Source organism: Linepithema humile, chromosome 5 (assembly GCF_040581485.1).
Source record: "Linepithema humile isolate Giens D197 chromosome 5, Lhum_UNIL_v1.0, whole genome shotgun sequence".
NCBI lineage: Eukaryota > Metazoa > Arthropoda > Insecta > Hymenoptera > Formicidae > Linepithema > Linepithema humile.
In genome coordinates this window covers 28,683,152-28,697,156 of record NC_090132.1, presented here as the reverse complement: position 1 = coordinate 28,697,156, position 14,005 = coordinate 28,683,152, and the positions used below count along the sequence as shown (strand labels likewise).

At 33.6% G+C, this 14,005-nt stretch overlaps 1 protein-coding gene across 2 annotated transcripts in view; it reads right to left on the bottom strand.

The window, feature by feature from the left end:
- Positions 1-14,005, bottom strand: part of LOC105678148 (uncharacterized) — a 221,996-nt gene that overhangs the window by 166,519 nt on the left and 41,472 nt on the right. The window contains exon 1 of one of the 2 annotated variants that reach the window (XM_067356374.1): positions 13,200-13,842. The exons of the other annotated variant lie outside the window; for it this stretch is intronic. The gene's annotated coding sequence lies outside the window, so the exon portion shown is untranslated. Of the gene's footprint in view, positions 1-13,199; positions 13,843-14,005 lie in introns of those variants that run through there. 2 annotated transcript variants of the gene reach the window in all.

Sequence of the window (14,005 nt, the reverse complement as noted above, 5' to 3'; positions counted from 1 at the left end):
AAAAATAAACTGCAATTTTATCCCTTTCTATTTATTCTCAAAATGAAATACTCACGATATTACGAAAGTAGTATAAACAAGTTAAGGGAAAGGGGAAAATTCCATGGGAAATATTTTTCCATTTCACGTCTAATCAAATACCTCACGCATCTTGAGATCATTTATTCGACCGTTCTAGAAAGAATTTAGGGTGCCGTTCACGTTTGCTTTTCGTTAACCCAAATCCCATAACGTTTGTGAGAGAAAATGCTTGTTACATGCGTGCCAGGAAAAAATGTCAGGCTAGTCCCTGTCCACCAGCCGGCAGCATGTAATGGATTAACCTATTTTTATGTAATGCGTCATGACGCGTCACGCATGTCATATTTGCATATCATATATGTCACCACGAGTTTGCCGTAGATACGGGACTGTAATCAATCAAATCGCGTAGGTCTCCCGGGTTTTCCCTGAACGACGTATGGATGATTCGATTTAAAAACGAATCACGTTGAAACGTGTCGAAGGCAATTCTTGAATTTTTTTTGGTCGGTTTTGTCCGTCAGAATTCGCGTGATGTCGAAAACTTTTGTTCAACTAATTCTAATGGCGACACATGTTGCATAATTTTTTATTAAAATACTATATTCTTAATAAGGGGATAATATTTAAAAGAACTTATTGAAAATTAATATACCTATAATAAAATTGAACGTGCAATACATTTCCGTGTACCGCATTGCCGTGTACCGTGTAATACCATACTCTACAATTTATGGAAAATAATTTTCTTTTTACGTTAGAAGAAAATAAATGATGAAAAAAATAAGTCAGAAAAACACTGATCAGTAGCTAATTTAACACGCAGAAGTATATACTGAATATAATACTCATTGTTTTTAAATTTCAAATAAAATGCATGCACGTGTGATAGAGAAATATATACAGAGAAAGAGTCATTAAATTAACGACAGCTAGCATTGTTAATCGAATTTGTTACAATCGATCAGGTGCAGCGTCGCTACTGCTGCATGCTTCAATATTTCACGACAGATTTTTTTTTACGACTTTATATTATTTCGCGGGCGAGAAAGAAGGATGGACTTCAATAATTAGCAGAATTTAAAAGCAACCTCATTTCGTTCCCTGGAACTACTCACTAGGCAATTATCGGCAAATGAAATCGTGCGATTGGTTAATTTAAAAGCTCTTCGCTTCGATTTTTTTTTCTGCTTATATTCAGCAGACGATTCAGCAGATGAAATTTCTGTAACGGATGTTCGCCGTAATAATAATTTCATTGTAAGTTCCACCAGTTATGTTCGTCCAAGCATACTTTATACACACACACACACACACATATATATAGGTGTATATGTTTCATATTACATCAATTATTAGAAGATATATAATTAACCGCTACAATCTACATTTCTGCATATCAAAATCCACAAATCATTAATAAACATTCATTGTAGATTCTCAATTAACGCGCCCCTTTCGCCTATCTTTATATTCATTTGCATTTCTCTTGTCGCAATTTGCAATTTTATAATAATTCTTCTTTGTTCTTCGCTGCAATATTTTTATTATAAAGTAAACAAAAAAAATATTTCAAAAACTTTATCATATAAATAAATAACGCGTTGCTTTGTCCATTGCAAGACAATATGTTGAATAATTGTTACGCTATATGAATTGCAGTTAGGTAACAAAAGCAACTAGAAAGCTCTCTGCTAAATTTATTATATTAACTCATTTTGTTATACACATGACTAGGTTCTGTGCTTCTTATCTTTGATGTTTTTTTATTTCTTTTGATCACGTTTGTATGTGTGCTGAAAATCTTCAAAAGATATTGTAGTGCTCACCAGCGGAAATATCTTATGCGCTATACACTGATAATAATTCAGAAATTTATCACGTGCATGAAAATGTAACCACGAACAACAGGAAATGCGATGGCACCACGCGCAATCCACGTGGCATCTCGTTCTCCTCCAGCGGGAACTGTATATTTTCCGGTGAAGCGGTACTTCATACGGCGCGGAGTACACTTTCTATTGTTCTGTTCGCCCCCGCGTAATCTGTTTCTCGAAAGACCGGTAGTAATGTCGGTACGTAATGCGGCTCTTTTGTATGCAACACGCGGTTGCCACTGTCGCGTCGCGCGAGCGATATTTTCCGGAATTTCCCAGCAAAAGCGCGCCCGCGAGAACTCACGCTCTGGCCGCACCAGCCGCGAGAGAGCTAGCTATATTATATATGCAATAATTCGCATTCCGACCACGAAACAACGTGACGGTGTCCAGTCAGTTTTCATTCACCGCGATAACGCCGCGATTATTATCGCACGTCGCAGAAACTAGAAAAGTCAACGAGTACTTTAAAAAATCGGGTGATATGTTCACGATATTGTGTGCTCCCAAGTTCTCGCCGTTCCTCTTTTATCTGTTCCTTTTTTGCCGCTTTGCATTTCCGAGTTAGATAGCCTTTGCACAGTTGCAAAGTTGATAAAAATTAAAACTGTTGAAACATTTATAATATTTTTATAGATATTTAAAAAATTCCTTGCAAATTAAACTTATACTGCAAAACAAAACTTCACTTAATTAAATTACAATTTACAAAATTGTAATTTTATTTTAAACTTATTCTAAAATTGATTTGGATCAATAATATTGATATGAAATTTTATTTAGAATATATATTGAGAAAATTTTGAAAAGACATGATATCTATAAATAAACTTTTGTCAATTAAAATGGATGTAATGGATATAATTTACATAAACAGAATTCCTGCAAATAGATTACTTATATTTTTACTTATATTTTTATTAATTAGTAATATAGCTATACTTTTATATTTTTGTAAATTTACAATTGAAGGATTTTAAAAAAACCATTCAGCATTGAAGTAAATGTTTTCTTTATCAAGAAAATCTAGAATAACAAAACCCATTGAAAGAAAAGAAATTCTGCTAAAATGCACTTTACACCTACGTTCCGAGCAAACTAGAACGTACATCTAAAACTTCTTTTATTTCTGAAGAATACAATAAATATCGCAAAATTATATCTAGGTCGCTCTACGAGGTAATCTCTCCCTTCGAAAGTAGCTCCAACGCAGCGGAAGTTTTCATATTTCAGCTTCGAAGGAGTCCCTCTACAATCGAAATAAATTGCGTCCACAAAATGCATTTTCGTCATGATGTCGACAGCATTGGCTGAGAGATATTTTCTCGAATACGAAAACTTTTACGATGCTATGCCGTTGCAAATGCATTCCCCACTAGAAATTACGGTAGAAAGCATGACGTAATTTCCCTGTTGACTTCAGCCAGTTAACCAATCTAAAGCAATATGCTATTATGAATTAAAAATTAGACTAAAACAATCAAAAATTTTTTTTTAATACTTTATGCAAGATATTTCAAAAATTAAAAGATAGAAAGCACAGATTATAACAATTTACTGAGCATCTTAAAAATTCCGACAATAATTTTACTAATATTCTTTGATGAACACACGCTTATATTTTCAACAATAAATAAAGTTTCATTGTTTAATTAAGCTTTAGATGCTTAAGACGCAAAAAGTTCTTAATTTTTACCTCAACCATCTTTAACTAATAAATCAATCTTTTTGAATTTATCTGCTATTATACGTCACTCATACTTATGTGAATAATTTTTATTTATAGCAACGAACAAAAATAGTTATCTGCTGCATGTCTACGCATTTGGACTCAATTGTCTCAAAATTTAATACCAGTTTAGAAATGAACAGCTCAATCGACGCACGTCAGTCAACGTCACTGTCGACTATACGCAACAGCACGCGAAGGTCTACCAATGCGCTAATCGGTTATCCGTCTGTCTGTCGATCATCGCGCTTATCGCTCGATTGAATCGTTCTACTTTATTAGCTTCCATTAAACCGTGTACAACCGCAAAACATGCGATACACACTTATGATGCTGGAACGCGTAAAGCCAAAGTAAGCATTGAGGAAAGACGCTGTGGAATTTAGGGTACGATACCGTAAGTTAGAGACATTAAAGCGGAGCATCTTAAAGCAAATAGCACACGCCAGCCTCACTCTCGTTAATTATTACTGCACTTTCGAATAAAATAAATCATCAGAGCTTCTTCAAATTGAATGTAATACTTTGAGAATAAAGATAAGAATGATTGTATCCTGAATAACAGATTAATTGACAAATGTGTATTAATTTATCACAATTTTTAAAAGCATTTTCTTATGTTAAAACTTCACATTTTGTGGCGATATTATCTGGCGAATAAAATACTATAGTTAATAAAATAGTTAATAAAATACTATAGTATATTAATAGTCATGTTATTCCAAAAATATATTCTAAAATGATTGAATAAAAATGAATTGCTGTGCACACTACATTTTAATATTTTTGCAAAATTTCCAAATGCAATAAATTTCTATTCTGCTCTTTATTTTATGAACGAGAAAATTTGACTGGTATTGACATTTGTCTTCTAATTTCCTTCTCTCTGTTACGAATACAATCCGCTATGTGATCAATAAAAGAGTGGACGCCGAAAAAAAAGATGAACGCAAGTCGGTCAACCGATCGAGCTTTTTTACAACGACGATCGATCGAGGTTCGTTGCAACGACTGTGAACGATACTCCGGAGCACCGTTAGTTTCGCTCTTTTTCGCGCGAACAAAGCCCAGAAAGAGATATCCTCTGCTTACGGAGACCGAAAAAGCTCGGACGCGGCTCGTAACGATCACCCGAGAGTCACACTCGCTGTCATTTCTGACGGGAAAAACGCGTGGCATTGCCGGAAAAACTGCAACGTGTACCATCTTTTTCCTCGTGGAACGCGCGGAAACTAGGCGAGACGCGAAGAAGGATGAAGGGAAAGTTTACTCGGGTGACGGTTTTCCGCAGGGATCACGAAGGTGGCTTTTCTTTTCGAGATCCGCGCGAGATCCTTGCTCTTGAAGTCTGAAGATCTGCAGCGTCGCTTCTTTATCTCAAAATCAAATCTTCAAAGATAAGGCTGTTCCTGCAAACTCGTGATCTCACGTATCTCGTACAGAACCAAGATACCGCTTCGAAGTCCTAGTAAAGTTGAATTGAAGACGCGCGTCACACAGTTCTCATAGTACGAACGTTACCAACTTTTAACGGCAAGAGAAAATCATAATCGCGAAATATTATAACCTTTCATAAAATTATAAATTATCATTAAATTAAAAAAAAAATTATTTTACATTTTACCTTATACGACTCAAGGCAATTATTGATAAACTTATATTTATTATTCTTTGTAAACTTGTGTTTTCTTTATTTATTTATACTTATTTATATATGTAAATTTATTTTTTATCAAAATTAAATAATAAATGACATTTTTTTGTATGCCAAAACAATTTCCGAAATAAGACAAAATAAACATTACTCATGCTTTTGGGCACTCTAAATTCCTATCGTAGCTATTTCCAAATTTCAATAGGTCAAATAAAACCTTTCCTCTCCATAAAATTCACTTTTTATTTTTGTTAAAAAAACCTACCATTGCGGTCACACGCTCACACTATCGTCTATCGTATTTTATCACGAATTTTCAAGCATCAAAGAATTTCGAAATTGTACAATAACCGCAATTCAAGTTTTCTACGAAGTCGCGCGTACTGCGAGAGAAAGCAGTAGTAAAGCGGTAGCAAAATAAAATCGTGAAGGTTCACTACGAAACATTTTTCCTCGGAGTTACCGCATCACTGTGTAATCGCGGCGCGGAGAAGCAGATAAGTGGAAAATCTACTTCGAGCCGCGCCCCGTGAAATTCATATGCAGGTGATGCCACGAGATGCTTCTCGCGACGTAACGCTGCTGGAAGGAGGACTACCCTCGCATTCTACTTCTCGAAAGAGAGAAAATCTGCCGAGAGTGTCCTGTTGTCCCCGCTACGCCGCGAGCCTTTCCCGCACAAGCACTGAGAACTCTGAATCTGAATTTATTCTTATTTAAAATGGAAAAGTTTCTGGGCGACGGCGACGGCGCGCTCGAAAACACGTAATTTAGTTTCGTCGGTCTGCGGAGAGATGAACGCGTGGAGGATCAGGATTCGGAGAGAGAGTGGCGAGACAGAGAGGGAAGAGAGAAAGATAGGAAACTCGTTCTTGCAGCTTTATGCGAACTGTGGAAAATACGGCGGTGAAAAGCGTTTGGAGGGAGAAGTTTTTCCCGCCTGACTGTCCTCGATTAGAAGTCGGATTTATTATGCGAGAAGACAGTTTAGGGGGCGACTTTTAATCTCCCCGAGGCTTCTTTAATGCATAGACATATAACAGTGGGATTTATAGGATTCAACATATGCGCTGTGTGTAAAAAGTATTTTTTTTTTCTCTCTCTTTGCATGTTTGATATTTCATACTTATAAGCATACGTGTTGCGATGAGAAATATTTATATAAAACAAATTAAATGTCAGTTTAAATTCTCTAGAGTTGAAAGTGTTATGCGAGTTTTTGTGCTTTAAAAATGTATATATAAAAAGAACCATGCGCCATTCATCTGTTTCGTCTTTCAAATCATTCATCTTTATAAAAGTCGTTGAATTGCAGATTGCATCGCGCAAACGCTCACGTTTAAAAATGAAGTACACGTTCGTACAACTTCGCTAAAATCGTGCAAAAATAATATCTTACGACAACAATTTAAATGGACCAACATCAGACTTCCATTAGTTTATATTTTCAGTTACATAAAAAGCGCAAAGTGAACTTATATTAAATTGCTGCTTAAAAGTTGCAAATAAGAAACATACAAAAACTATTCCCACTTATTTTCAGCTTTGAAGGTACTGATTTAGCAGAATTAGAATACAACTAAACAGCAAATAAAGAAAACTAACAATTATATCATTTATACTACGGAATGCTCTTGTGTTGAGGAAAGAAGTTCATTACATTATCACAAAAAAAAAAATATTAGCATTTTGATAAGCATTCTATATTCAGATAGACTCTTTTATAACTCCATCATAAGTAGAAGGTATAACAACGCGAGATACCAAAGTATTGATATGTAAATGCAACATAGCTCTGAAAAATATAAAGCTCGAGAGCAATCTTTATAGATGTACCATATCGCACAATGCCGCATAATCTTGTAAAATATCAACTATTAGAATCAATAATAAATATATTAAAATGATGTGTAGAATCTTTCATAGAAAGAAAGATTGATAATAGTAATATTGATAAAAATAAAAGATTATAATTTGCTTTTATTTTACTGCATTTGATTTCTGGCAGAACTTTTTGTATGTAGTCGTATGAGATTTGATAAAAGTCTTTGTAAAAATCAACAAATTTCTTTTTACTATTATTATTTCATCCAGTGTAAAAAATACTTAAAGAGAAAAAATTATTTAATTAAATTTATTAAATCATAAATAAAATTTTTTTAACAAATATAATAGAATGGCATCGAGAGCCGTCGCAGGATGTTAGTGCTACATTTTTAATTTATTTTCTTAAAGAATTATTTAATAAATTAGTCTACAAGAGACAGTTAAATTGTAGACTAATTTATTAAATAATTCTTTAAGAAAATAAATTAAAAATGTAGCACTAACATCCTGCAACGGCTCTCGATGCCATTCTATTATATTTATTGAATTTATAGGGCCTTTACAAAATTTTTTACTTTTTTTTAATCTACTGTGTCAAAATTGCTTGACTGATTGATCTAAGTATAGTTCAGTAAAAATTTTATTTTTCTATCTATATTATGAACACCAACAGTGCCAAAGCATTCAAGCGACATGCGAATATAGATGACACCAATTTTCTAACTCGTTAGAAACGATGACGCTCAATCGCGATCATAATCAAAGTAATTTCACACGGTTTTGAATTAAGCAGTGACTAGGATGGCAGCGCGTTCAAGAGTCGATCGTCCGCGAGACGCGAATAGAGCGACAGCCGGTGTAACATGGGAATCGAGTGGAATATTCCCCGTCGTCTATGTCGCCGTCATCGTCCTAGATTCCCTTCAACGCGTACTCGATTACAGTCGCCGCGTCTCGCTGCCGCGTTGAATCCCAATAGCGCGAGATTTTAGCGTACACCGCATTCGCGCGATGTTCGCTCGTCGGGAACGCGTTACCGTGAAACGTGTTCCGTATACGATGCCGCTTAAAAGCCCGGCGCAAAAGTGGCCGATCCAGCGTTAAGTGCTTCTGCATCTCACGCCGGTAAGAAGAAATTTTTAGAACGGCGAAGAAACCGGCGAAGAAATCGGTGAAGAAACCGGATGCGACGGATCTGTGGTATTTAGATATCATCAATCTCATACGTTTTTGTAGTTGGTTCTATTGCTCTTAACTACGAAGGTGAATAAAAAAAACTGCAATAACTCGCTATTAAAAAAATAAGTCTTTTTTATAAAAATTTAAACAATTTAAACTCATTTCTTGACATAATCACAATCTATTTTGAGACACATCTCATAGTAATTTAACAGCTGGAGTGTTGAAAAATATCTTTGATCCGAAATGACGCACAACAGAATTAAGCTTATCTTTAAAAAAAAAAAGCGTTTTACTACATGTTCTACTACAGATCTTATTAGATCTTTTTCTAATAGTTCGAATGCTTAGTAATCTGATGATGCCAGATTTGCATTATGTAAAAGTTGTGGTGAGATGTTTTCTTAATGCTAACAAGCTTAAAGCTACAGTACATAACTGAACTAAAAGAACTTTTTTGGAAAAATAAAAAACTGCCAGTTACTGCAAAATTGTAATCAAAATACACAGTGATTATATTTACAAAATAGATTATTGTTTGATTCTTTACAATAATTAATTATTTTTTGTAACAATTTTTTACGTAAACTTTTTGATTTATCTTCAAATATTCCTTGAAAGTATTTTTAAAATAAATTTTACATAAACTAAAGTTCGGTCACTTTTATTTTAATTTTATTTATTTATTTAATTAAATCTTAATTTGTTTTAATATAAACTCAAGAGAAAGGTAATTGAAATCGTTGAATAAATGGCATAAAAAACAATATAATTCATATATGTAATAGTTATTTAATTGACCCTAATTAATTTAATAATTATCCAAAAATAATTAAAAATAACTATTTCCTATAATACATTAGCATTAAGAATCATTGCATGTTTTTATTCTCACAAAATCCCGATTTAAAGATACTGCTTGAGTCTGAGTCGATAAAATGCATATCTTGATCAGAAATCTAAGGTTCAATAAAACTTGAAAACTTTTGTGCATGCTATGTCATGCAGTTAAACGATGAAGATAAACACGAAGTAAAATTCCCAATATAAGATTGTTTTATTATTCTTCTAAGATTTCTTCAATATATTGTGTTACATTTTTATGTAGTAAAGTATGTAGTATCTAAAAACAGATTTACCCAGAAATAAATCCGTTCTTGGATTATTCAATTATTCAGCACTAAATCCGCAAAACATCTGTCTGCTGTATCAAGATTCAAATATCCTAAGTAAGATATTGCCATTATTATTTTATAGAAAGATATTAATACATTTTACATCTTTCATTCTTATTCGTATAACATCATCTTTATTTGTATTTTAATTATCATTAAATAAGCACAATCTATAAATCAAGAAACTGTCTCATTATCTTTCAATATTGAATATTTTGCAAATTACAAAATTATACCGAAGAGGACAGTGTGTTACGTTCGTATGAAAGTAATTATCGGATATTACATCATAAATAAAAAGTAGCGCTCTTAATGAGACAACCGCGACGCCATAAATTCGCGCTACTCATCACGACGTGGAAACTCCCTAAACTATTGTAGATGCAATCTTCCTTAATGTTTAACGGAAGCAAACTATATGATATAGTGGTGGAGATGGTTAGAGTGGGGCACAGAAGTTCGCGACTTTAAAAATAAAGTTTCTCCGAGACGAGAAGATGCAGTTATCTAGCGTGGATGAGTCACGAGTCCGTCGGGAAATTTTACTACACGCAACAATGTCGCATTTTACATATTGATGCCGGTAACATATTAGTCTGAGTTAATCGTGGAGAGAAAAAACTACCGACCCGGGGTAAAAAAAAAGAGCATTTAAAATGTATCAACAACATGCGAATGTTTGTTCGTTTATTCATGTTGGAGAGAATTTCTTATTCCAGAGTACATGACTTTAAAATGAGATTAACATGAATCTCCTTTTTTATGATCAGCTATTTTATTCACTTTATTGCGAAACAACGTAAAACACTTTTAGTTTTTAAATGTCTAATCAACGTCAAATTGCAACGAGATTATTTGTTTTCTTGTGCTCGAATATATGCTTAATACATCGATATGAAAACATTGCGCCGCACCAGACGCTCGTCGCAAAAACGATGCAAACTGATGCTTTATCCTTTATCGATTCGGAAGGATATATAAGTCATCGTTTCGTACGAGATGTTATACAAGGAAGATGTTGTATATTATGAAAATCTTATTGCGAAACTAGGAAAACTTTCACGAGAATAGATGAAAATGGCCGTGTAGAATGTTTAAAACACTCAATGTGAGTTTGTGAGTGTTTTTAAAAATTAAGATAAAAAAGTACGATAATGTGATGAGTTAATTGTGTACCGTCTTGTATAACGTGACGTGCTGACTCCAACTGACGCTATCTTTCGTCTATTAATTAAATACTAATTTAAAGCATAATTACGCGCGTGTATTGTATGTCACAAATTTTAAAGGCGTTTAAAAGTTCAGAATAATGAAGAAAGAAAAACTTATCGTTAATATACAAAATGAATAATGATATAGAAGTTCATTAATTAATTTTTAAAAGAGCATATTTCTTTCATCGGTTATATGATCAAAATTTCATTAAATTTAAATAAGTTAATATGAGAAAAAAATGACCAAAAAAATATCTAACTAAAATATAAATTAGATATTCGGAAAATGACACATTTAAAGTGTTTATCAGTTAATTATCAGTATATGCAAAAATGAAAAATTTTCCTCCTTTCTCAAGGATAATCTCAAGGATACTAATTAAACTGAAGCAATGTATCAAATACATAAAATAGGAGCACTTACTATTTTTATTGAAATAAAAGGGTATCGATCTATAAAGTTTTACTTTACCCAAACAATGCAGATATCGAGGAAACTACTTTAATTTACGATTGCTCGGTAGTATCTGCGTACTACCATCGAGCAATGTATTCACGAACGTATTCAAGATCGATATGTACTCCGGATAGCATATCTTCTTACGCGAAGATTCGTGACTACATGCAAGATATGTCGTGAGCATTAATTTAACGCTCTCAAAAGCAATTTGCTGCCTTGTCATGGCAAGACGAATGTTACAGACGACGTAACCTATGTTACTCTCTCGCGCTGTTCCTCCACCTGTCCCTATTGCCATTTCTCCGAAAGGAGCTCTACTTCGACCACTCGGTTTGGCGGACTCCGAAGTCGCGCGACTTGATGTTAATAAATTACAGATATGCTCAGAACTGCGTACTCGCCAACAAACAGCATTGACTACTAAGGGACTTTAACGTTCAAAGTCTCTTTAAGACCTTCGTGAGTCCTGAGTTACTTCGAAAGTACTAAATCATTTTAAACGTGTTAAAGTGCACCTATGTCACGCCAAATTTAATTATTTGACTGTAAGAATAACTCCACTTTAAAAAAAGATTTCAATCAAAAGATATTATAACATACCTATATAATTATCATTCATTTGCAACGAACATTATTTGAACTATGTGTATCTACATTGAAATGATTAAATATTTACTAATTTCCGATTTTTGCAATTATTTTTTTGTATTTAGAAAAAAATAAATTCTTCTTTTTTTCATGAATATTTAAAGCATTTGTTCTATTTACTGCACATTAAATACAAGTATTTTAAGAGGCTTTATTTTAATAGATATTTAGATACAAATATTTTTTTTTTTATTAAATGGCTTACACTATGACCCCCTTTTACATTTTTGATAGAATTAAAAAGATGATTTAAAAAGTGAAAGCAACTCACGGTTTATTTTGTATATATACCTAGTCTCTTGCTAACTTCTTAATACTCAAGACTTTTCTTCTTAGCAAATATATTTTACATCAGACGTTCTAGAGAGAAGTTTCTTATGAACTGGAGCCAAAGCTTCACCGCTGCCTTAAAAGCAATTCTGAATGCAGCTCAGTGTTCCAGATCACAGAATTTACGTGTATACTTGCCATCCTGCGCGACGTAATGGCAAATACGTATTAAGGGCCGTCGTAAAAGTAAGTCCTGCCGTCGGAAACGAGCGCTAAGAAGGCCAACGGTGGCGCGCATGTTTCATAATTAAGCTATGTAAGCGGATTGCCATTTCAAGCTGAAGTCAAGCATGGGACTTTATGCCATTACATTACATTATTATAAGTGACATTTTGACAATCGCCGGCTTTTAGGGGGATAAATTAACGCGCCGTTATTACCGCAACGTAATGTGACAGATAGTAATAAATTTTAAATAATGAATCTTCAAGTGACACCAAAATATATATCTTGCTTATAAATTTTATAGCATTCGTATCACATCATAATTATATCAAAGCATGATTTTCATTTAACAATATTAAGAATAAATAAAATTTGTAAAAAATTATTCTTTGTTAAAAAAGATGTAAAAGTTTTAAAAATATTTCTCTTTAAACAGAAGAATCTATTGTAGTCTTGATTTATACAAAACGTGAATCAAGTCAAACTTACGTATTTTTTAAATTAATTTTCTCTTTTTGTCTTACACTATCTTTTTTCTTCCTACTATGTCACATTTACTTAACCACATGATTATAAAGCAAGAAAATAAATATAAGATATTGTATAATAAATTTAAAAATGTATATACAATATGAGACAAAAGAATCATGAATCCCTGCGATAATAAATCAAGAGCATCAATCGTACCATCAATCGTATTTTTTGTTTAATAATGTATTGGTATCTTTTGTATTTCACTTATGTTCTCATTCTAAATATAATCAAGGAACGTGAGATAGTGAGAAACAGCATAGAAAATAAGGTGAGACAAAAGAGAAAAATCAAAAGAAAAAAATACTAAAATTGGACTGTACAGATAATTGTATAGGTTATCCCAATTCTACACATATTTAAATAATGACCAAATAATTGTACTCACCAACAAGAGTATTGCATTTTGCTCCATTCGTTGCAGATTATGTCATGATCGCACCGAATCAGCTCCATCGAAGAATCGATGAATGTCGAAAATCACATCACACTTTTAGATATATACACCACGGAACAAAAATTAATACGCATCTTATTTTCGAAAATCACGAATACACGTCGCGAATTTGCCACACCACGAAACATAAACACAAAATAAAATATACTTTATTTCGCACGATATTTGTGTTGTACGCGTCCGACGATCTCTTCGGCACTGTAAACATAAACACCACGCCACTCCAAACGGACGAGACGAGTAATAATTACCTTGATGGTACAGTAAGATTACATGCTACTTCTAATGAAAAATACGTGCGAATTCTATTTCGGTTCTCTCGAGCGACCATATTAATTTTATCGAAAATTCCACTCACTGAATTCACACCGGGTATACAGATTTTAGTCCATGACAGCGAGAGCCGAGCCGCTACTAATCGCAAACATCTGCGATAAATGATACTTTCCGGTAATTGCCCGTCACTTTGGTCGACACTCCCGATAAAAATTTGAACTCATTGTGCACTTTTAACGGGTAAAATACGCGATTAATTACGGAACGCGTTCGCGCTATACGTTCCAAGCCAACACAATAGAAACCGTTAGAAACTATCATGGCGGATTTTTGACTATCAGAGTGGCCAAGAGTAGCGCTCGTGTAACTCAGTAGTATCGATATATCGATACTATTTGCGCCACCCAGTGATACCAGAATGTAGATGCGAAGCTGTGTTATCTCTAAGAACCTATCCAGCC